This window comes from Callithrix jacchus, chromosome Y (assembly GCF_049354715.1).
Source record: "Callithrix jacchus isolate 240 chromosome Y, calJac240_pri, whole genome shotgun sequence".
Lineage (NCBI taxonomy): Eukaryota > Metazoa > Chordata > Mammalia > Primates > Cebidae > Callithrix > Callithrix jacchus.
Window position 1 is genome coordinate 12,666,972 of NC_133525.1, and position 26,226 is coordinate 12,693,197.

The window sequence follows — 26,226 nt, forward strand, 5'->3', positions numbered from 1 at the left end:
TGGGATTACAGGCTCGAGCCACCGTGCCCGGCCCAGATTTTCTTTATCCAGTCTATCATTGATGGACATTCGGGTTGGTTCCAAATCTTTGCTATTGTGAACAGTTCCATAATAAACATACATGTGCATGTGTCTTTATAATAAAATGATTTATAATTCTTTGGGTATATACCAAGTAACAGGATTGCTGGGTCAAATGGTATTTCTAGTTCTAGATCCTTGAGGAATTGCCACACTGTTTTACACAATGGTTGAACTAATTTACACTCCCACCAACAGTGTAAAAGCGTTCCTATTTCTCCACATCCTCTCCAGCATCTGTTGTCTCCTGATTTTTTAATGATTGCCATTCTAACTGGCGTGAGATGGTATCTCAATGTGGTTTTGATTTGCATCTCTGATGACCAGTGATGATGAGCATTTTTTCATATGATTGTTGGCCTCATATATGTCTTCTTTTGAGAAGTGTCTGTTCATATCCTTCACCCACTTTTTGATGGTATTGCTTGTTTTTTTCTTGTACATTTATTTAAGTTCTTTGTACATTCTGGTTGTTAGCCCTTTGTCAGATGGGTAGATTTGCAAAAAAATTTTTTCCCATTCTATTGGTTGCCAGTCACTCTAATGATAGTTTCTTTTGCTGTGCAGAAGCTCTTTCGTTTAATTACATCCCATTTGTCTATTTTGGCTTTTGTTGCCATTGCAGCCTGTCAGGGGTTGGGAGGCTAGGGGAGGGATAGCAGGGGAGGGATAGCATTAGGAGAAATACCTAATGTAGATGACGGGGTGACGGATGCAGCAAACCACCGTGGCACATGTATACCTACGTAACAAACCTGCACGTTCTGTACATGAACCCCAGAACTTAAAGTATAATTTTTTTAAATTGAATGCAATCCATAGATGTGGTTAAATGCAAGCTTCCTGTTTCCTTGCTACTTTGAGAATCTGGGAGCTCTTGAAACTGGCTAAAAGAACACATAAATGCCACAGAAATTACAAGTTTCTGACCAAATCCCCCACCAAAAAAAAATAATTCTTAAGAAAGAAATTTGAGATCATGGTAGATTTTGGGAATAGATTTGTTACTGGATTTGTGAAATCCAAAAGAAGATTCTTGCAGGAAGGAATTCAGGGTGAGTCACAAAGTACAGTGAAAAAAGTGGGTGTATTAAAAGCTACTCCATTACAGAGTAGGTCACCCACAGAAAGCAAGAGGAGAAACCACCAGTCTTTAAGTTTTCCTTATGGAGGGGTCTTGTCTATGTAAAGACAAGCTAAGCTGCATCTATGTGCAGGTGGGCAGGCATCATGACAAATTTATTACTCTCTTGATTTAAAGAAAACTAGCCTTGACAGTCTAGTGTGTGAGTACATCAAAGCATAACCATTATTACCTTCAAAACATACATTGTTATGAGTATTGGAACATCTGGACTCTGTTGTGGGAGTGTGTCCTTGCAGGTAACTTTAGGCTGTTTCCTTTTATACAAACATCCCATGAATATGGGTCATGACCAGTAAGGCATGTGCTTTGCTAGTCTCAGAATGGAATTGAACTAAAAAGGCATTACACTGTCCCTTCTTGGTTCCTGCTTCTCTGACAGATTGGCCATCATTAATATATCCAGAATGTGGCAAGTGATTGGTTAACCACCAATACTATAGATATTATTCTAAGAAATGCAGAGCCTATATATGAGGCACACATAGTTTAACATAGAAAAGATGCATCCAACAAATATTTCTTAATTAGAAAAAAGTTACAATTGACTGGGGGATTACATATGTTAAAATAATTTACATAAAGCTGGGAAACATCGACATCTGCTCTTTTTGCTCAAAGTACTTCAAGAGTACCCAGGATGTAATTAAACAAACATATGCATACAGTAAGAAAAAAATATGTTATTAAGACAAATGAGACTAGGCTATATCAGAAATAAAATGTTTAAATACTCAAGTGATCTAGGTATCTCTTTGCAGAAAAATTATGTTGCAGTAACATTTTAAAGAGAGCAATTTTTAGTTTCTGCAAAGACACAGAAAAATAAATGTTTATTTACAGGAATTTTGTTCAATTATGCATTCCAGTTTTCTAAACCTGAAAATGCCTTAGAATGTGTGAAAGAAAAACCACCTGTCATGCTTCTATAAGCAAAAATCAAAAACATATGATTTCTAATGCTGTAGGCATATGGCCTTTAAAAATTATAAAATTCATTTGCTTTGTAAATGATTTTTTAAATTACCAAGTCTCTATCCAGATTATAGCTGGAAATTCAACCTTTATCTGCAACAAAGGGTTCATTATTGTTATTTTATGGAGAGGTGTTTAAGTCCTGTGGAGATTCCTGTGAGCTTCTGCCTCTGCTGATATCTTGGGGTTCTTTCTTGGGGGCTCAGAATTCCCTGCACTCCATCCCCCAGCCACATGAATGACAGATTTTCCAGATTTCCTTTCCTGTTTCTCCCAATCACAAACCTTTGGTCTGAAATGCAGTCCTCCCACTCCCACCTGCTAGATTCTCCGCTCTGAAGTCTGAGGAAGATTTCTCTGATCCCAGTTCCTTCCTAGGAATTCCCCTCCACATCCTCTCCAGCATCTAGTTTCCTGACTTTTTGATGATCGCCATTCTAACTGGTGTGAGATGACATCTCATTGCTGAACTCTCCTTCCTACTGGATTCCATAAGGGTTCTGTTCATCATTTATCACCAAGAGCTGGCAAAGGGCCTGAAATAAAGTAACACATAGCACTTGTCAAATAAACTAATCCATGAAGGTGGGAGAGCAGCGGGTATTTGCTTCTTTTCTTCCTGTGCTTTCATTTAGTGTTGGTAGCTGTTGCTTTGTGAGGCAAGTGGAAGTCTTTCCAAGGCCCGAAATGGATTCTGCAGTCTTTCATGATTTGTCCTCAATTTCCACTCCCGGTGTGAAAGAGGACTTCCCACATTCGAAAACCTTTCTTGCCGGCTTAGCTTAGTTACTTGCAATATTTTTCACCGTTCATGGAACATAATGAAACATGTCCTGTGCTGGGAAAAGTGATTTTGTGTCAATAATGAACTAATTTTTGATCTAACTTTGTCATTATCTACATCTATTAAGCTGGACAATTTCAATTATTTTTGATGGCCTCAGTTTCTCATTTATGAAGTGAGGGACTGAAGTGTATGATCTTAAGTAGTTCTGAATAATGCAGTTCTCAGATAAAATTGCCAAGGCTCTCACAGCATATATCCTCCAAAACATGTGCTGCAAATGCATGGTTTAAAACACATTGTGCATTCTGCAAATTAAATCATATGAATCAATTGTATTAGCAAATGTGACAGTGTAACCAAAATGTAACTTCAAGTCGCAACTGGAATTGGCTCAAGCTAAAAAGGAAAGTTATTGACACATAACTGAAAAGTCAGAGTATTTCAAGTTTCTTTTTTGTTTTCTTTTAGTATACTTTAAGTTCTGGGATATGTGTGCAGAACGTGCAGGTTTGTTACATAGGTATACACATGCCATAACGGTTTGCTACATCCATCAACCCGTCATCTATATTAGGTATTTCTCCTAATGCTATCCCTGCCCTATGCCCCCACCACAGCTGTCCCTCCCCTAGCCCCCCACCCCTGACAGGCCCCAATGTGTGATGTTCCCCTCCCTGTGTCCATGTGTTCTCATTGTTCAACTCCCACTTATGAGTGAGAACATGTGGTGTTTGGTTTTCTGTTCCTGTGTTAGTCTGCTGAGAATGATAGTTTCCAGCTTCATCCATGTCCCTGCAAAGGGCATGAACTCACCCTTTTTAATGGCTGCATAGTATTCCACGGTATATATGTGCCACTTTTTCTTTATCCAGTGTATCATTGATGGGCATTTGCGTTGGTTCCAAGTCTTTGCTATTGTGAATAGTGCTGCCATAAACATACATGAGCATTTATCTTTATAGTAGGATGATTTATAATCCTTTGGGTATATACTAAGTAATAGGACTGCTGGGTCAAATGGTATTTCTGGTTCTAGACCCTTGAGGAATTGCCACACTGTCTTCCACAATGGTTGAACTAATTTACACTCCCACCAATAGAGAAACAGCATTCCCATTTCTCCACATCCTCTCCAGCATCTGTTGTTTTCTGACTTTTTGATAATCATCATTCTAACTGGCATGAGATGGTATTGTATTGTGGTTTTGATTTGCATTTCTCTAATCACTAGTGATGATGAGCTTTTTTACATATGTTTGTTGGCTGCATAAATGTCTTCTTTTGAGAAGTGTCTGTTCGTATCTTTTGCCCACCTTTTGATGCGTTTGTTTTTTTCTTGTTAATTTGTTTAGGTTCCTTGTAGACTCTGGATATTAACCCTTTGTCAGATGGATAGATTGCAAAACTTTTCTCCCATTCTGTAGGTTGCCTGTTTGCTCTGGTGATAACTTGTTTTGTTGTGCAGAAGCTCTCTAGTTTAATTAGATCCCATTTGTCAATTTTGCCTTTTGTTGCCATTGCTTTTGGTGTTTTAGTCATGAAGTCTTTGCCCATGCCTATGTCCACAATGGTATTGCCCAGGTTTTCTTCTAGGGCTTTTATGGTTTTAGGTCTTATGTTTAAACCTTTAATCCATTTGGATTTCATTTCTGTATAAGGTGTAAGGGAGGAGTCCAGTTTCAGTTTTCTGCATATGGCTAGCCAGTTTTCCCCAAACCATTTGTTAAATAGGAAATCCTTTTTCCATTGCTTGTTTTTGTCAGGTTTGTCAAGGACCAGATGGTTGTAGATGTGTGGCATAATTTCTGAGGCCTCTGTTCTGTTCCATTGGTCTATATATCTGTTTTGGTACAAGTACCATGCTGTTTTTGTTAATGTAGCCTTGTAGTATAGTTTGAAGTCAGGTAGTGTGATGCCTCCAGCTTTGTTCTTTTGCTTAAGATTGTCTTGGCCATATGGGCTCTTTTTTGGTTCAGATGATATTTAAAGTAGTTTTTTCTAATTCTATGAAGAAAATCAATGGTAGCTTGATGTGGATAACATTGAATCTATAAATTACTTTGGGCAGTATGGCCATTTTCATGATATTGATTCTTGCTCTCCATGAGCATGGAATGTTTTTCCATTTGTTTGTGTCCTCTCTTATCTCCTTGAGCAGTGGTTTGTAGTTCTCCTTGAAAAGGTCCTTCACATCCCTTTTAAGTTGTATTCCTAAGTATTTTATTCTCTTTGTAGCCATTGTGAATGGGAGTTCACTCATGATTTGGCTCTCTATTATTGGTGTATAGGAATGTTTGTGATTTTTGCACATTGATTTTGTATCCTGAGACTTTGCTGAAGTTGCTGATAAGTTTAAGGAGATTTGGGGCTGAGATGATGAGGGTTTCTAAATATACAATCATGTCATCTGCAAACAGAAACAATTTGACTTCCTCTCTTTCTGTTTGAATATCCTTTATTTCTTTCTCTTGCCTAATTGCCCTGCCCAGAACTTCCAATACTATGTTGAATAGGAGTGGTGAGAGAGGGCATCCTTGTCTTGTGCCAGTTTTCAAACAGAATGCTTCCAGCTTTTGCCCATTCAGTATGATATTGGCTGTGGGTTTGTCACAAATAGCTCTTATTATTTTGAGGTATGTTCCATCAATACCTAGTTTATTGAGAGTTTTTAGCATGAAGGGCTGTTGAATTTTATTGAAGGCCTTTTCTGCATCTATTGAGATAATAATGTGGTTTTTGTCACTAGTTCTATTTATGTGGTGGATTACATTTATTGATTTGCATGTTTTGAACCAGCCTTGCATCCCAGAGATGAAGCCAACTTGATTGTGGTGGATAAGCTTTTTGATGTGTTGCTGGATTTGGTTTGCCAATATTTTATTGAGGATTTTCATATTGATGTTCATGAGAGATATTAGCCTGAGAGAGAAATTTTGTTGTTGTGTCTCTGCCAGGTTTGGTATCAGGATTATGCTGGCCTCATAAAATTAATTAGGGAGGCTTCCCTCTTTTTCTATTGTTTGGAATAGTTTCAGAAGGAATAGTACCAGCTCCTCTTTGTACCTCTGGTAGAATTTGGCTGTGAATCTGCCTGGTCTTGGCCTTTTTTGGTTGGTATGCTCTTAATTCCTGCCTCAATTTCAGAACTTGTTATTCGTTTATTCAGGGATTCAACTTCTCGTATTTCAACTTTCAAAAGTATTTTCATGCATGCTGCAGTTCTGATTTTCCTGGTTTTGCCCACCTTTTGTATATGGGCTGCACACCCAGGCTGCCTTCCTTTCTGGTAGCAAATGGCTGGCTGCAGTTCCAAGCCTACAGTCCAGTGTCTTATCCAATCGTTAAATGAAGTCCTGAACATCACTGGGACTGGAACAAAGAAACTCCCTGTCCCTGAAACAACCAATGGGAGCAGGGCCGGGATTGCATTTGGGAGCTGTGTATATGTGTCTCAACCCTGAATCTCCTTTCTAAGAAGACCGGTTATTGGATTTAGGGCCAATCGTAACACAAAATGATGTCATATTGAAATCCTTCCTTTAATTGCATCTTCAAAAATCTTTATTCCAAAAAAGGTCACATTCTAAAGTTGCCAGTGGACCTATCTTTTGAAGAGGCACCAACTGAACCCTCTACAGTCTGCCTACTGTCTACTCCACATCCATGTCTGCCCCTTGAGAAGATGACAGCTACCCCACCCTAACATCCCTAACAGCCTCAACCCATTGGATTATCTATTCTTAGTCTAAAATCTCTTAAAAATATTATCAGGTCAATAAATATCATCAATAAAGTAAACTCAATAAATATTTATAGAGCTCTCCACCTTAAATACACAAAATATTTATTGGCCATTATTAATACCCATTTTTAGAATAAAGCTACATTCCTGTTTTCTCTCCCTCTTTTTCTTCCTCTTTATTCCTCTCCTTCCCTCCTTTTTTTCTTTCTTCCTTTCAAAAAAAATAATAAAAATATTATCAGGTCAAAGACACCAAAGCTAATCATCTAAATCAGACACATGAAACTTTGAGTATGATCCATCCTAGGACTTCACAAGTCCTTCTCTGGACTTGTGAATCTAACAAACAAGTTATCTGCTCCAAAGATACATTGGTGTGCTTACGTCTTCTCCTTTTAAAACTAAGAAGACCTTTGTTATTGTTTTTTCTTTTATTTCAAAAAGGAGAAAAATTGGAGGGATAAAGGGGACACTGGAATTAAGCAGAACCTAGCACAGCACATTCTATTGGGTTTAATGGCCTGAGAACAATCTTTTGCAGCTTGATCTGCCACACCCTGGGCCCACAGCAGCTCCACGGGTGGTCCCTGCCCCTGGGCCCACAGCAGCTCCACGGGTGGTCCCTGCCCCTGGGCCCGCAGCAGCTTCATGGGTGGTCCCTGCCCCTGGGCCCGCAGCAGCGTCATGGGTGGTCCCTGCCCCTGGGCCCGCAGCAGCTCCACGGGTGGTCCCTGCCCCTGGGCCCGCAGCAGCGTCATGGGTGGTCCCTGCCCCTGGGCCCGCAGCAGCTCCACGGGTGGTCCCTTCCCCTGGGCCCGCAGAAGCGTCATGGGTGGTCCCTGCCCCTGGGCCCGCAGCAGCTCCACAGGTGGTCCCTGCCCCTGGGCCCGCAGCAGCGTCATGGGTGGTCCCTGCCCCTGGGCCCGCAGCAGCTCCACGGGTGGTCCCTGCCCCTGGGCCTGCAGCAGCGTCATGATTGGCTTCTGGGTGCAGGTGGCGGTAGCCCAGTCAGTCTCTGCATCCATTGCTCTGTCCTTGGAGTCATTCTTCCTTTTTCTGAAAAGGTAGAGCATGCTGGCTGCCAAGTGGCTCTACTGCCCTGTTTCCTGCTTGTACAGTTTATAAGTCCCATGACTTTCCTTCATTTTGTCCTGTCTCTGTCCCTTTCATTCCAAGATGGTAGTGTTTCTACTGGTTTAACGTTCTCAAAATCCTCAGTGGTTCCTGTGTATATCAAGGGAATCTGTGTCATTAGACATAAGGGCTCTCTGGGATTGTTCCTGGGTATCCCTATCTCTATTCCTGGCTTCTGCTGAGATTGGATCCACGATATGTGCCTAACCTTTTCAGCCAAAGGTTTTCTGGGCACCACCTTAGTGTTCCTTCCAGAACATCCTTTCTCTGGCCACAGTGAATTTCCTCATTACGGTATCCTTTGCTATCCAATAAGGCTCAGAACTTCCTAAGTCATCAGCTCTGATGTTTTTTCTTGCTCCAACATTCTTTCCTCAAATTATCTCTCTCCTCTTATATTTTACCATAATGATTAAGAAGAAACCAGGCCTTACTTTCTTCACGTTCCTCGAAATACCTTCAGCTAAATACCCAACTTCATTGCTTACAAATTGTCCTTTGCACTCAACTTCAGAATACAGCTCAGGCAAGTTTCTGCCACTCTACAACAAGGATTTCCTTTCCTCACATTTCCAGCAACACTGTCCTCATTTCCATCTGAGATCCCTGCTGAGGTTTCCACCTCAGCAGAATCATCTTAATGCTATTGTTTCATTTTTCCTCATTCCTAGTGAAAGGCAATGGTAAATTTTTTTAGAAGTTCACGCAAATAAGGTAATAATTATTTTTTTCATAACTAGTTCGTGGAAACCCAGGCTAAGGTTCTCTGCCCTGCAGGCTTGTTCTACTTTGCAGGTTTGGAGACAGGCCATTGCCACATCCATGTTCTATAGCAGATGGGAAAGGAAAGTCCAGAGTAGAGATCTCTGTGGCGGAGGTGCACACACACACCCATGCACACACATGCATGCAAACACATGCACACACATAGATTCATACATGTCCGCACAGACATGCACACTATACATGCATACACATGCACACATGCAAACACATGCACACATGCGCATACACAATCACAAAGGCACATGCGCACACACACGCACGCAAGCACAAACACATGCATACACTCACACACACAATCACACATGCACACACACACACATTCCCTTCACTCCGCTCGATTGGCCTGAAGTCTGTTGTGAAGATGGAAGGGAACAGAGGAATATGGCCAGTATGAGTGGCCACATTCCTAGCTAAAACTTAGAAGGAAGGTTCAGTTACTTTGAAAAGGAGAGGAGAATAGATACTAGGATCATCAGCATTTTCTATGGCAACATCCCACCAACCTCATCTTCAAGTCTGTGGTATCCTTGGATCATTGTCTGAGCCACAAGCTCAGCCCCTCCACGTTCCTCTTTACCTACCTTGGAAAGAAGGGATGAATCTCAGTCACCTCCTTGCAAGTTCCCCTGGCTTCCTATTCACCTTGCCCTGCCTCTCCATGAACCCAAGATCCTAGAGAAATTCAGCTTTTCCTACGACAGTCACACACACACACTCACCTGGAACCAGAAGATTGTAGCATCGTCTTTGGTCAGAGCCTAGGCATCTGCTAGTCTAACATTTCAATAACCAAGAGAATCACTGGAATGACTTAGAGGATCAAAGATAACTGTGCTCTCATGTGAACATCTATCTCTGCCCACCCAGAAGGGCAGCCAACAGCTTCCTGATTATGGGTGCCTTATTCCACTTACTACTCCAGTAAACTGAGATAGGGTTCCTGGGGCAGGGGAAAGGCAGGTGGGTGAAGAGACGTGAAGGGTGGTTTTGTAGGTGTTTCATTTCGGGTCCCCATGGGACTAATGGAGAATTTTAGGAGGCAGCAGAACATTCTCTGTGGATTTCTAATGAGAGGTCTGCACTGAAGATATAAATGCTAGAACCATCAGCCCAGAGCTAATCACAGAAGGTCTGAGAGAGAAAAGGATGCTCCTGGGAGCATGTGAGACAAAAAGCAAAGACTGAAGGACTGAGATCAGAGAAGTATCAACACTAAAAATGGTATCTAAAGAGATGACTGCTGGGAAACTGCACGAATATAGCCAGAGAAATCTAGGTCATGTAAGATAAGGGCTGAACATTACCAATGTGTTTAAGGTGTATACTGGCAACTTTGAAGAGACAAACTTCAGTGAGAGAAAGTGCAGGGTTTGGGAACTGAAAGGCAGGGAAGCAGTGGGATCTAATGCTTCTGAAGTTCTCTTTCAGGAGTTGTATTTCTAAAAACCATGGCCCTTCATAGGAGAGGTAGCCTGAAAGGTGTGGGGATGTCTGCAAGTGTTACAATGGGGGTGGGTGTCACTATTATTTAGTAGAGCATGTCAGGGGATCGGAATGTCCCAGTGAGTCGGGCAGCCGCCACTGCCATGCAGAGCTGTCCTCCACCTGCACAGCCTGCCAGGGCCCTGCTGGGGACTCACAGACACTCAGATACTAATCTACTTCTCTGAGCCTCCACAAGCTTAAATAAATCACACAATTTTGCATATTTTTTTTGAGGCAGAGTCTTACTCTGTTGCCAGGCTGGAGTGCAGAGTACAATCTTTGCTCACTGTAACCTCTGCCTCTGGGTTCAAGTGATTCTCCTGCCTCAGCCTCCCAACTAGCTGGGATGATGGACCTATGCCACCACATTCAGCAAATTTTTGTATTTTTAGTAAAGACAGGGTTTTACCATGTTGGCCGGGATGGTCTCGATCTCTTGACCTCGTGATCCACTCGCCTCAGCCTCCCAAAGTGCTGGGATTTATAGGCATGAGCCACTACACCCAGCCAACTTTGCATAATTTTAATATACACTAAATTTTATAGAAATTTAATTAACATTAAAATTGAGAGAAGATAGTAGTTTAAGTTCAGAAATGTACCCTCAAATCTCCATATTTCAGAAAAATCATCACAAAGAGCAGTGTTCTTGTGGCATTTAATCATCCCACTAGAACTCACCTCTATGGAATTGCTACGTATTTGAATGTAACTGTCATCTTCACAGTTATTTTACACATAATGGATGTGCATCTGGGGGTGTCAAGTATTTAAATACTAAAATCCTATCATTTTATCTTAAATTATCTTCCTTTTGTTTCTCCTTTACATTACCATTAGGGCAGTATGTTGACTTTCAAACATTATTTGTGTGGCTATATAACATTATCAGTAGATTTTCTATCAATATCATGAAGCAGGGATGTTGGGCACCCTTGCATTGAAAGCCCTGTTCTGAATTCACACTCTCCAAGCTGAAACCCCATCCTGAGAACCATTCTAGGTAAAACTGATGAACCCGAGATGTCATGAGAGGAGGGCAGAGCCAACAGCCCGTTCTCTTCCTGGAATTGCAATTGGATTTCAAACTCTAACCAGTGCCTGTAAGCAGCTTAACTGGTGTCTTGCAGGCAGAGCTAAGAAGAGTTTGGACAGTTTGACTCATGCACAACAAACATCAGAACATGTTGGTTTGCAAGGAAAGAAAAAGAACAAAGTAGAGGAGAGACACAGAAATGAGAGGTTCGCCACCATGAGTCACAGTGAGCCTGTGGCATGGTCCCCTGGGAGGCCCTGCTGCCCCTCTGCCTTCCCTTAGATGCCCCAAAACTGTACAACAGCCCTCAGTGCTGCATTCTGTCAGCTCAGAGGGGTTTTGTTAATTGCAACCAAAAAGACTTGCTTAAGTATTTTAATTTCCACTTCCTAGTGGGTGTTAATTAACAGTTGTTAGATGATTTAATTTAAAAACAAATGAATAAAGTAATGACTTTAGGTGAATTTTTAAAATTTCATTAAAAGCGTGACTATTATTTCTTCCAACTAATTGTCTACATCTCTGTTTTTATGATTTCATTCCAATTTAATCCTTTTCCCCACCAAAAAAAGGAGACAGTTTGTCTTTCAGACACTCTTACAATTACCTCATCCAAAGTATTTGTTTTAAATGAAAAGACTTGAATTGTGGGGTGTGTGTGTGTGGGGGGGGGGAGAGAAAGAGAGGTGAAGATAAGGTCTTTTTCCACATAACTTGCTGAGCAAAAAATGATGCAGTCCTTTAAAAAAATGTTATCTTCTAATGCTAAAATAGCTAATTCTTATTTAGAGATTTAGCTGTAAGTCTTCTTAAAAATTTACAATCTTTTAAAGACACAAGAAGTGCTAAGGGCTTCTCCACTTTTATTGGACTGTTGAATTGGGTATTAAAATTGATAAATATGCCTTTGAAAGCTGTTCATAATTAAAATAAGTTCATGCATTGTTAAATTCAATTCTTGAAATACTCTGTTTCTAAGCAAATTAACAATAGTACATAGCCGTTTTGCTGTAGTTTCATGTTTTAAATTTTGTGTACATTTCATGCCACGTTTCTCAATTTTTAGATGTTTACATATCTGAGCCTATGTTATCCAGGTACAGATTTGATGGGAAAGCAAACAAGACACTGATCTTTTATTCTTATTCAATTTTTCCTTCATAGCTAGATTTCTGCACTAGTTTTATTCTACCTGAATTTGATTAGCTGTTTTAAATCATCCAAATTCCTAGTGCTAGAAAAAAATCCAGGCTTTTATACTTTATGTAGCTGTTAAATGAGAAGAAGAACAGACACACAGATACATGTTCACTAATCATAGGGGTGATTTCCTTTCTAGTGTTCAGTAAAGGATCAGGTCCTAAGGCAATGCCAGACTTCAACCTGCCCATCAGGTGAAAGAGTGAAGAATGTCTAACATACAGGTGTTCTTGAAACTAGGCCACTGGCTTCATTTTTTCCATTGGAGGCCTAATTATTTGAGGACTCTGCAGGAAAAGTCCAGGTTGAGTTGGCTTGTTCAATACTAAAATACTTTTCTCCTGCTAAAGCACACATACTCGCTCACAGCAGTGTATATGGAACTTATAGATGTTTATTTTTACCTTTTCTTTTCTTTTCCCTTTCTTTCTTACTCTCACCACCTAAGTTCAAGGTCTGTGGACTATGTACTTATGGAGGAGGGGCACCAGGAAGGGGAGGGAGGGATTCCTGCTGGCAGGAACCATGGAGAGTGCATCCCTACCTAATCCTGCAGGAGAGCAGCCACAGCTCAGGGAGGTCTCCTGTGTTGATCTACAGAGTAGGCCGTGCAAAAGAGCATCTTTCATCACAGAGTGACTGAGTTTTAACAAAGCAATAAAGCTAACCCTCTTTGGCCCATCCGCCAGAATGAGGATGTTGCATTGTTAAGAAATCACTCACTTTAAAAATAGTATTTGTTGAAATTGTACTTCACCTGTAATCAAGAGTGACATTTGACACCTTAGTGCAGCTTCTCAAATTTTATCTATTATGACTTGGAAGGGTAACAATAAACAAAAAACAACACAACAAACAAATACAACAAGAAGCAAATCATACTTCCCCCTGTTTTCAGAATCTAGAATGAGTGCTTGAACATTTGCATTTGCCTAGTTTAGGGATATGTCTTTCTCTCAGGATTTTCGGGGTACAAAGAGGAATGAGCGTATACAGAGTCTGCCTTTTCTGAAGAAGGTTTCCCAGTAGGCTGGAAACAGAAGGATTTTCTGGCTTGGTAAGGAGCATTGAACCCTGTGCTTCTGTGTCCAGGCCAATGTCATTCGAAAGCATGACTTTCTGTGCTGGAACTAACCTTGTCCATCTTCCCACAGCTCAGTATACCCTTCCTCAAAATAAAGGAAATGATCAACTTCTTGAAACATGCATGATTTTAACTTGGTTTTCTTTATGAATATGATAATATCAGTATTTTTGAAACTGCTTGTTAGAAGTACAGAGTTGTGCAGCTTAGATTCGGGTCTTATATCAAACCTCTGTGTTCAAGTCCTCCGGTGGAGTGGACCTGTCACATTGGAACACACAGAGGTGGGGACTGGAGTATCTATCCCACAGCTTCCCCAGGGGTTCCAATGGGCTGGAAGTGCAGGTCCTACCTCTTTCCACCAGGGGCAGAATAAATGTGTTGAAAAACAGTGATGGCCGGATGATGCGTCATGCTCTGAAGTTTCATTTCTAGATTCTATCATCAATGTCAACTTTTCATCTATTATTTTTACTCACTGTAGATTTTTAATGAGATGTAGAGAAAAATGCAAGCTGAAAAGAATCAACAACATTTTACTTCGAAAGAATAAAGACATAATTACCAGTGGTCGGTAGTACGTCTACACAGAGCAGCTGAAGGCGTTGCTCATCTCGTGCTTTTGAGATGCATGCATTATCAAGCCTAACCCTGCAAACCGGAGATGCAGAGCTGACTTAAAAAGCTGCTGTTTTGTCCTAAGAAAATCCCTTAATACAGTATCCGTTTTTCACAGTAGTTTGGATAAGCCTCTGACATTACCACCACTTGCTTCCCCGTTTCTAAACCATACTGACTCAAGGAAAAGGAGTCTTTGGATAAGGATAACATGTGATTGAAAATCTGATGACATTTTGCAGAGTCAGAAAGACTTTTCCTGCTTAGAAAATGTTTTCTGTATAACACAGATGTGTTTTTCAATGCCTTGGAATTTCCTCTTTAGAAAATATGTTGAGTCAACCAAATTTTTGAAGAAAATAATTGTATCCTGAATTTAGCTTTGCTGAAACAGCATGCAAGAGTTGCAATCATGTCCTTTGTAAACGTGTTTTAAAGTTTTCCCAGAGTTTATCACATGTGGATGAAATGAAGGAACGGGGGTCTCAGAGTTAATGGAGACTTTGATTTGCAAAATAAAGTGCACAAAGGTAAAAATAAAATACATATGTGCCAACATGTACATTATCACTAATCCTCAGAAGTTAAAGACCTCAATTTTTTTATATTCAAAATTCTTATTGCCCCTGATTTGGGAGATTCCTAGTAAAATAAAGATTGGGAGTGGGTAAATGTGTGAATATGGTAGAAAGGTCTCTTTGTTTCTAGTCTGCAGGGAGGATTACAAACAAAGCCACAATAAACATTTTTTCCCCAAGTGACTATACCATTGGCATTTCTACCAGCAACAGAGGAGAGTTCTGTTTGGTCAGCATTTTTGCCAACAGTCTTTTTATTATTTTGATTATTCTAATAGAGACATAGTAGTATTTTATAGTGGTTTAATTTGAATTCCTGTAAAAATTAAGAATACTGAGTATCTTTTCATGTTTATTTTCTATTCATATATCTTACTTGGTGAAATCTTATAAAATATTTTGCCCAATTATTTATTGCTTTCTTTCTTCACTATTGAATTTTGAAAGTGTGTTATATATTTTGAATGTCACTTATTTATTAAATATATGTTTTATTGGCATGTTCTCATAGTGTATGGCTTGTCTTTTTTTTTTTTTTCTTTTTTTGAGATGGAGTCTTGCTCTGTTTCCCAGGCTGCAGTACAATGGCATGGTCTTGGCTCACCGCAACCTCTGCCTCCCGGGTTCAAGCAGTTCTCCTGCCTCAGCCTCCTGAGTAGGTGGGTTTACAGGCGCATATCACCATGCCTGGCTAATTTTTGTATTTTTAGTAGAGACGTGGTTTCACTATGTTGGCCAGGATGGTCTCGAACTCCTGACCTCCTGATCCACCCACCTTGGCCCCCCAAGTCTTTTTATTTTCTTAACAAGGTCTTTCAAAAGGTAGGATTTCTTAATTTCAATTAATTATATGTGATCTTTTCTTTCAAGGACAGTGTTATTAGTCTTATATCTAGCAACTCTTTGCTGAACTTATGATCAAGTTTACTTCTAGAAATTTTATATGTCAAAACCACTAGGAGATACCATCTCAGGCTGGTCAGAATGGCAATTATTAAAAAGTCAAGAAACAATAGATGCTCATGAGGCTGTGGAGAAATAGAAAGCTTTTACACTGTTGGTGGGAATATAAATTAGTTCAACCATTGTGGAAGTCAGTGTGGTGATTCCTCAAGGATCTAGAACCAGAAATACCATTTGACTCAGCAATCCCATTACTGGGTATATACCCAAAGGAATATAAATCATTCTACTATAAAGACACATGCACGTGGATGTTTATTGTAGCACTATTTTCAATAGCAAAGACATGGAACCAACCCAAAGCCCATTAATGATAGACTGGATAAAGAAAATGTGGTTAAAAATACACCATGGAATGCTATTTAGCCACAGAAAGGAATGCAATCTTATCCTTTGCAGGAACATGGATGAACTGGAAACTACTGTCCTCAGCTAACTAACACAGGAACAGAAAACCAAACACTGCATGTGCTCACTCATAAATGGGAGTTGAACAATGAGAGCACATGGACACAGGAAGGGGAACAACACATACTTTGGGGGATGGGGAGCGAGGGGAGGGAACCTAGAGGATGAGTCAATAGGTGCAGCAGATGACCATGGCACATGTATACCTATGTAACAAACCTGCACATTCTGCACACGTATCCTGGAACTTAAAGTAAAATAATTAAAAAAAAAAAAACTTTTGCAGGGAGTGGTGGCTCACACATGGAATCCTAGCACTTTGGGGGGCCGAGGCAGGTGGATCATGAGGCCAGGAGTTCAAGACCAGCCTGAGCTTTGCGCAGTGGCAGTATCGTAGACTATGAGGTTTCACAGAGGTGGGTTTATTGCTAATTGAAAACTTTTCCCAATACCCTGCCAGGACAACTTGAAATATAGATGGCATTGGCAATTTTTGGCAGTCTCTATGGGGACTGAATTATAAATTCATACATACATACCAGCCTCACCAACATGGTGAAAACCCGTCTCTACTAAAAATACCAAGAGTTAGTTGGCCATGGTGGTGGGTGCCTGTAATCCCAGCTACTCGGGAGGCTGAGGCAGGAGAATAGCTTGAAACTGGAAGGCAGAGGTTGCAGTGAGCTGAGATCATGCCACTGCACTCCAGCCTGGGCGACAGAGAGAAACTCTGTCTCCAAAATATATAATTAATAAATAAATTTTAAAAAAGAAACTTTATAGGTCATAATACTTAAGTCTATAATCTATTTTGGGTTAATTTTTTTATACAGTGCAAGATATGGGTCAAAGTGCAATTTGTATGTATATGAATGTCCCAGCATCAACTCCTAGAAATACTTTTCTTTCTCAGTTGAATTGCTTTGCAAAACTTGGCAGAAAACCAATTGATAATACCTAGCAGGACTATCTCTGGACTCTCTTTTCAGTTCCATTAGTTCAGGTGTCTGTCCTTCTGCCAACGCCACACTGACTGGACCACCACAGCTTTACAGTGAGCCTTGAGCCAGATAGCGTGATCCTTCCAAGTATGTTCTCTCTTTTTCCGTGTGGTTTGGGTTATTTCTTTGAATTTTTACTAAATTTAAAAGGATTATGTCAATTCCTATTTTAAAAGTCGTGTGTGATGTTGACTCAAATTGCATTAATTCTATAAATTAATTTGGGGAGAAGTGACAATATCACTTCTGAGTCTTCCAGTTCATGATGGGAAGAGAAACGTAAAGTTCATCTTTATGTCTTTTTAGTTGGGCTTTAATTAGTGTTTCTTTCATAAGTGGTTTTTTTTTTTATTTTTTGACATACAGGTCATTTAGAGTTTTTACATTTATACTAATTTCAATTTCAAATTGCTTATTGATAGCATATTAACATGCAACTGTTATTTATTCATTTATTTATTTGTGATGGGGGGGTCTCATTCTGTCACCCAGGCTGGAGTACAGCGGTATAATCATAGCTCACTGCAGCCTCATATTTGGAGGCTCAAGCAATCCTCCCACCTCAGCCTTTCAAGTAACTTGGATCACAGGCACACATCACCATGCCCAGCTAGTTTTTTTTTTCTTTTTTTTTTTTTGTAGAGACAGGGTCTCGCTATGTTGGGCAGGGTTTTCTAAAACTCCTGGCTTCAAGGGATCCTCTTCCCTCTCCCTCCCAAAGTACTGGGATTACAGAGGAGCCACCATACCTGGCCTGATTTTTAAACACTGTTTTGCTAATATCATGTTTCAGCACCAGTAGCATTCCATGGGTTCGTTTGTATTTTCTTACACAATTACAGCATCTGTAAAGAGAAACAGTTGTTTTTTATCTACAGTCCACGTGCTTTCATTTCTTTTTTCTTCCTCCTTATTGAACTACCTACAATGACCAATAAAAATAGCAACAGGGGACATCCTTGTCTTGTCTCGATTTTAGAAAGAAACCATTCAATTGCTTACTAATAAACATGACTTTAGTTGTAGGTATTTTGTAGGGTTTTTTTTTTTTTATTTTTTTGAGCTGAGGACATTTTATTGTATTGAATGAATAAATATTATTACAGGGTTCTATTTGCATCTCAAAAGAAGATCATACGCTTTTCCTTCTTTAGTCTGTTAATATAGTTTATTAACATTGATTAATTTTTGAATATTAAACTAACTTTTCATTTTCAGAATAAACCCCACACGGTGACGACATTATGCCATTTTTACATGCTGCTGGGTTCGCTTTGCAAACATTTTTAGAATAATTCACATCCTTTCTCATCCAGTGCCATTGTCTTCTGCCTGAAATATTTGCAATGCCACATTAGTCATTTCCTCCAATCTCATCCCCACTTGAATCCATTTGAGTCCTGGCACCATCCATCCAAAGTAGAATATCAATCATGGCTCTTTCTTAGCTTTCCAAAGACCCCGTTCATCTCTAACTGTATAAATTCCTCAGCATATTAAAAATGGAACTCTGGCAAAAGCCTGCAGCTTCATCTCTTCTCCCCTTTTCCTGAAATATTGTGGTCAACAAGGGCCAAATTTTTGTATTTCTGTGACTCTACCATATTGTTCGCACTATGTCTTTTCCTGGAATTTTTTTTACCATATTTATTATGAAGACATCTTTTCATCATATTTTATGTGATCCACTCAGGCAACCTCTCATTCTCTAAGAAAAGGCTATTTTCCTCTTTTATGTGTACTATAATAGGTAGTTCAGATACCTAGTATATATGGGTATACATTCATATGCAAATATGTAAAAGTGAATTATCTAAAGGTTGCCTTCCTTATAAGACTAAGTTCCTGGAGAACAATTAGGGTGGTATTTTATTTATTTATTTATTATTTTTTTGAGACAGAGTCTCCCTCTGTTTCCCAGGCCGGAGTGCAATGGTGCGATCTTGGCTCATTGCAACCTTCATTTCCTGGGTTTAAGCGATTCTGCTGCCTCAGCCTCCCGAATAGCTGGGATTATAGGCACCATGCCTAGATAATTTTTGTATTTTTAGTAGAAACGGGGTTTCACCATGTTGGCCAGGCTGGTCTTGAACTCCTGTCCTCAGGTGATCCGCCAGCCTCTGCCTCCCACTCTGCCACTCTGCAAGTGGTATTATATTTATATCCCTTGCTTCTAGCCCAGTGTCTGCCCCATAATAAGAACCTGATAATGGTTGTTGAACTATTCTGGGCTAAATAGCATTGACATGGTGGATTCATGAGGAAGGATGTGACCGTGATTCGTGTCTCCTTAGCCAACATCCTTAAAACTTTGCTGAGAACTGGCTGGAGCCCAGAGTGAGTAGAAGTGAGATAATCCTCTTCCGCAGTTCTACCTTCACTGTCCATAATGCCCTTCAGACTCACAGACTATCTCAAACTTAAAATGAATGCGGAGAGTTCTTTACTACAAATAAGTCTATCTATGTACAGACACAGCAACTTTTAATAAAAGGCTCATAGAACTGTGAGCCTTTCCCAATGTGTATAGAGGCTTTCCACTGTGAGTTGCACAGCAAAATTACAGCAGTGTCTAATAAGACCCAGTGATCCTGGAAGGAATGGAAGACAGGATGAGCAGACAGATGAAGGAACCTGAAAGACAGAGGCTTAGGACAGACCCAGGGTGTCTTCTTTCCACCTTTGCTGGAGACCCTTGGTTAGGAGACTGCAGGACAAAAACTCCTGGGCTGTTCTCTGTCAGCGCTGGGGCTTGAGAGCAACATCATGGGTTGTTTACTGTCCCTCCACAGGTATCATTCACAAATGGCCAGGGTCTTAATGGTGTTGTTTGGAGCAGAGAATTAATAAGTGCAAAGTCTAACTCCTTGAGGAAGCTATAGCTTTCTGCTGAGGAATGTGTAAGGGCTGCTGCATGACAACTCTGCAAGCAGACAACCCAGTTAGTTCCTGAGGACAGAGGACAGTCCTACTTCTCCTTAAAGAGCCATTCCTCTCTGCTTCTCTGCCCAAGAGCTGATGACATCCCTTCTCTTCTTTGTACCAAGTTTTTCCTCTCTTAGTGAATCCTTCCCCTCAGCACATAAACACATTCCAATGCCTGTTAACAGGCAACAAAGCAAAACTAAAATAACAAGAGCAAAAGGAGTCTAAACCCTAAACAAAAGAAAGGATTGTCAGTCTGACCTCATCTGGCTTTCACCCAACCTCTCCATTCACAGCCAAATTCTGCAGAGAAGAGTGTACGGCCTGCACATCCTGCCTCCTCACTTTTCATTCTCTCTCTAATCTTAAGTGATGATGAATCCTCCATTCATGTGGGTCACCCTGAAGCTGCTTGTGTAAAAGTCACCAATGATCTTGTCACTGCCTCACCTTTTGCAGGTGAATATCTGCGATGCCACCATATAAAAATTGGAATATCTTTAGCTTTAAGTTTTTAAAAAATGGGTAAAAATGAAAGACTCTATAAGGAATTTTATTATCTCAGATAAGTTAGCTACACTTGGCAAAAGAGCTGCCAATATCTGGAGTCTCTAAGATTAATTCATCATCAGGGCTTGCATCGTCAGGACACAGCCGCTGCCTTTTTCATTGTGACCGTGTTCAGATGTTGTTCTGATGTAGGGGCTTGAGCCATTTGAGCTGTGTGTGTGTGTGTGTGTGTGTGTGTGAGAGAGAGAGAGAGAGAGAGAGAGAGGGCATAGGAAATTGGGAGAAAAGAAGAGAAGGAGAATGAGAGAATAACAGAGAGAAATAGAGACGGAGAGTGCTGTGTGCACGTGTGCATGTGTGTGACGTGTGACTGTGTGAGAGTGCCTGTGTTTGGCATGTGTGCATGTGTGTACGTGTGACTGTGTAAGAGTGCCTGTGTTTGGCATGTGTGCATGTGTGTGACGTGTGACTGTGTGAGAGTGCCTGTGTTTGGCATGTGTGCATGTGTGTGACGTGTGACTGTGTGAGAGTGCCTGTGTTTGGCATGTGTGCATGTGTGCATGTGTGTGACGTGTGACTGTGTGAGTGCCTGTGTTTGGCATGTGTGCATGTGTGACGTGTGACTGTGTGAGAGTGCCTGTGTTTGGCAAGACCAAAACCAGACACAACACCATCCACCAAATGCAGGGAAATTGTTTATTCCCAGGCTTTGAGCCTGAAAACATTTTCTAGGAATTCTTTGGCAGCCCCTTATCCCAGCATAAATGGTTCACAGCCTTGAGGGAAAAGACTCCCCTTAGCTTACGAGTTCCAAAGTAGAGGAAGTCCTATTTGAACTTAGGAGCCATTCCTCCCTCTAAATGATTCAATCCCATATGGAAGAGGACTACGGGACAGGCTTACGCTCATCACGACTATCCTGATCCACAGGGAAAAGGGTGGCCAGGTTCTGCCAGTGTGGATGGAGGAGCAATGCTTGTTGGGTGGACCACCAGCAATGCCTGCCAAACTCCTTCCACTGGGTTCTCCTGTCCTAGGTCCATGGTCCAAGCTTTGTGGTCTCAGCTTCTGCCCTTCTGTCAATGTTCCTGTTAATGGAGATGTTCAAGACCCTTTCCCATCACTTCTTCCTCCCCACTCCACTCACAACTTCGGGCCTGTCCACCGCCCAAATGTGCTTGACCTGGACATCCACTTATCTAGGAGAGCTATCTCACTTGTGTTCAAATGGGTATTCTCTCCAACAGATAAGACAGAAAAACTGAACTAATGGCACACACTGATACATACACAGATGCAACCATACTCAAACACAGTCATACACAGATACACACAGAAATACACACACACACATGCACAGACATACACACAGACACCCCCAGACACACAGAGAGACACATACAAACATGGACACACACACAATAACACAGACGCACAGACTCATTCCAACTCTTTCCTCTTGCCTAGCACTTTTATGATTAGGGAATCAAATCATAACCACCCAGTTACCCAAGCCAGGAACCAGTGAATATTCCTGGCCGTTACTCCTCTTTCGAGCCCCACAGTTGCTGCAAGGAGTCGTGTCCTGCTGATGGCTCCTCTATCACATGTCTCACCAGCTTCTCCTCTTCTGCACACTCTGAGGTTGTTTAGTGCAAGCCTGTACAGCCGCCCATCGGTGCTGCCTATCACCCCAACTGTAGGCTTGTTCTCTCCACCTGCACCCAGGTAGAGGCTTTGCAGCTGGGGAGCAAATGTGGCGGGACTTCAATCCTTTCCAACACACTCACATTCATGTTATGACCCAGAATGTGGTCTCTTCTCTCTTGGTGAATGTCCCAAGTGCCTGTGAGCAGAATGTGTGTTTGCTTCATTTGGGTGTGGTCAGTGATGTTCTAGGAAGGGTAAATTCGTCTCGCTCTTGTCTTTTCACAGATTGTCTGTGCACTCATTCCATTAGTTACTGTGTTGAAATCTCCAGCTAGAATTGCAGACTTATTTCCTCTTTTCAGTTCTATCAGCTTTTGATTCCTATATTTTGAAACTCCAATATTAAGCCAACAGTCATATAGGATTAATATAGAAGTTACCCTGTAAATGAGAATTTTATCTTAAAATTAATATCACTTTGTCATCTTAAGAAGATGTGAGGCCTGTGAGAGCAGGTACTGTGTATTTTATGTCTGTATTGTTTCTGTTTCACACTGCAACCGTAATTGATGATGAATAAGTAATATTCCCCCTTGAAGATCTGGTCCCTGTCTCCAGGGCACTGCTATGGAAAAAAAGCAAATTCCTGCCTTCTGAACACTCCCCTACTCCAAACACACTGCACTGGGAAAGCAGCAATGATGAAGGGGCTGGACCTGCAGCAGAAAGGTAACACATACTTTCCGTCCTTGGGAGCTTGCAGCACAGGCAGGCGGGCCATGGCACAGGCAGCACAGTGTTGTTCTATGCCAGGTGGGCCCAGGAATTGGTCCTCCCTGTCACTTATGAGACTAGAATCCTGGAAAAATTACTGAAATTCTCTGTGCCTCAGTTTATCCATCATGAAAGGTTAAAAAGAATACCCCAGCTGTAGGGTGGAAGTGGGACTTGCTTGAATTAATACTTAAAACAGTTGGGTTCTAAGTATTTTGCATAGCTCTTATTATTAAATTAGCTTCGAAAGAGTTGCCTCATTATTTTAATATGCTTTTCTCACAGGCAGTACGGTTGGCCAGATTTAGTGTTTGCATTTACAACTGAATCTTTCTTCTGCCCCTTTGAGACTTCCCAGGAGTTGCTTTGACACTGCAGGGAGTCACACATCTCCAGATGCCTCACTGATGATTCTGCAAACATCTGATATGTTTAACTCCTATGGGATATTGATTCTTCTCTAGTTCATTTCATTGCTCCTGCTATACTTGCTGTGTAATGTTAGCACTGTACGAGTTGCATACATAAGCCAGATACCACTGACTTCTTCTTCCTTCTTCCTTTCTTCCTTCTTTTCTCTTCTTTATTTCTTTTTCTTTCCCTTTCTTGCTTCTCTTTCTCTTCTCTTCTTTCTTCTCCTTCTTCTCCTTCTTTCACTTCTTCCCCTCTTCTCCTTTTTCTCCTTCTTCTTTTCTTTTTTGGAGACAGAGTCTTACTCTGTTGCCCAGGCTGGAGTGCAGTGGTATCATCTCAGCTCACTGTAACCTCTGCCTCTCAGGTTCAAGCAATTCTCGTGCCTCAGCCTCTTGAGTAGCTGGGATTACAGGCATAGGCATGAGCCACTGCACCCAACTAATTTTTTCTTTTTTTTTTCTTTTTTGTATTTTTAGTACAGACAGGCTTTTGCCATGTTCATCAGGCTGGTCTCGAACTCCTGGCTCAAGTGACCCACCTACCTTGGCCTCTCAATGTGCAGGGCTTATAGGCATGAACCCTTGAGACTGGCCTACATATCATCGAAGTCCAAGAGGGAAAATCATTTGGAACGATCACAGCAACTGGTCCAGAGATGACCAACAGCTTAAAATGACCCCACCTGAAACAGCGGCTATCAGTGGAATGCCCAAGCATTTTTTTTAATGAAGCTATTTTAGACCAGAAACCCTAAGAATGTTGAGTCTAGAGTTCCACAATTATAAAAAACTCTTCTGAAGGTAACATCCTTTCTACTAAAACCATATTGACTCAGTCCATCTTTCTCAGGGTTTACTTTCTCTTGAGCCACGAGCACTCACTTGGCCCCTACCAGAGGGACCAGACTTTCATGACTAGTGCCGGGTAGGCTCTCCTTCTAAATTTTGGTTTAAAAAATTAAAAACCTCCTTTTAGATATTCTAAAAACTTAGCTCCCCTAAAATCAAGAAGCCTGATTTATAAACTTGGACTCTGAGGCTAATACACTTTTTTAAAAATATGGTAAACCAGTCAGGCACAGTGGCACATTCCTGGAATCCCAACACTTTGGGAGGCCAAGGCAGGTGGATCACTTGAGGTCAGGAGTTCAAGACGAGCCTGGACAACATGATGAAACCCCGTCTCTACTAAAAATACAAAAATTAGCTGAGTGTGGTGGCATGCGCTTGTAATCCTAGCTACTCAGGAAGCTGAGGCAGGAGAACTGCTTGAACTTGAGAGGCAGGGGTTGCTGTCAGCCAAGATCAGACCACTGCACTCCAGGCTGGGCAACAGAGCAGAACTCTGTCTCCCAAAAAAAAAAAAAAAAAAAGTAAACGAACATTACCTTAAACAAAATTGTATCTTACAAGCTTTTACAAGTTGCACATTATCAGCTCATTCTAGTTAAAGACTTAAAAATCACTTCACAATTAACCCTATGGATTTCTACAAGAAGGAGAGCTTAGACATAAACTCAGGAGTCAGAATGTTTTCCAGCCCCTGGGCCTGCCAATTATCGAGTGTACCAGCCTCCCTCGGAGTCATTCTATTCCTTGTAGAATCTGAATAATGAGTGTACACTTCACAGAACATACAGAGTGGTAATGTGGAACAAAAACTAGAATATTTAAAGGACTTACCTAACAGTAGGGGAAAAAAGTAAGTACACTTAAAAGTGTTTTTATTTTCTTATTTGAGAAACACCCCTTATATGGTAAAGTCTAAGAATATGCTATACATGTAAAAGTTTTAAAGAAAATTACTGTAGCTTTGGATAATTTAATATCCAAGTCAAATACCTGAGATGGCGTAATTCAATTTTATGTCAGCAATATCAAGTGAGACTAATCAAGATATCATGATTAAGTTACAAAATTAAAATGAGGAAACTGGAGTATTACCCAGGCTTCTGTGGGTCACCGCCTTGGTTGAATTAGTAATTTCTTTGTGCCGGGTGCAGCGGCTCACACCTGTAATCCCAGCACTTTGGGAAGCTGAGGTAGGCAGATCACATGAGGTCAGGAGTTCGAGACCAGCCTGGCCAAAGGTGAGACCCACCTTTACTAAAAATACAAAAATTAGCTGGGTGTGATGGCGGGTGCCTGTATTCCCAGCTACTCAAGAGGCTGAGGCAGGAGAATCGCTTCAACCTGGGAGGCAGAGGTTGCAGGGAGCAGAGATCCTGCCCTTGCACTCCAGCCTGGGCAACAAGAGCAAAACTCCATCTCATTGTTTAACCTTGACACAGCTCTGTCTGCATTTTGAGCAATGGCCACTAGAGGGCAGGAAGAACCAACCTATCAAGTCCTTACAACGGTCTCACCAACTTCTTAGAAGGAAACTTGTCCCTTAATATGTAGGAACTATTTTTATTATACCATTATTTTTCCTCAGTTTTATTCCTATATTAGTCAATTCATCTTGAATTGATTAAGTCAATTGAATTAAATCAATTCACAAAACATTTCCAAAGTTCAAGTACATTCTAGCCAACTTGATTTACAATTAGTGAATTTTCTCTGAATTGATCGATAAATAATCAACAATAATTATTTAGAAAATGAGGCTGATAAAAATATGTTGGCATTACATTTCTTGCTTGTTCAAGTAAATATAAAAATGCCTTTTCTCACATTGTTTCAATTTATGAACTAATTTTTAAAATTATACATTAAGACACGTACATTGTAAAACTCTCACAACATCCAGCATTGAAAAATTATCTTATGCCTTACTGCTCCCTCCCACGGGTAATCACTGTTACATTTCTCATTTGCTGCAAAATTCTCTATGCATATGGAGTATACAGATGGATAGATGGAATGTGTATGTGTATATGAATGTGTATGTGCCTATGGGGGGATGTGCCTGTGTGTGTGTCTATATGTG

General features: G+C 40.8%; 1 long non-coding RNA gene and 1 other non-coding gene across 3 annotated transcripts in view; one reads left to right on the forward strand and one right to left on the reverse strand.

Moving 5' to 3' along the window:
* Positions 1–26,226, reverse strand: part of LOC118155244 (uncharacterized) — a 55,236-nt gene that overhangs the window by 22,186 nt on the left and 6,824 nt on the right. The gene's annotated exons all lie outside the window — the stretch shown is intronic.
* On the forward strand, positions 16,393–16,533 carry LOC144581343 (U4 spliceosomal RNA). Its single transcript, XR_013531953.1, has one exon. It is a non-coding gene; the product is annotated as a U4 spliceosomal RNA (small nuclear RNA).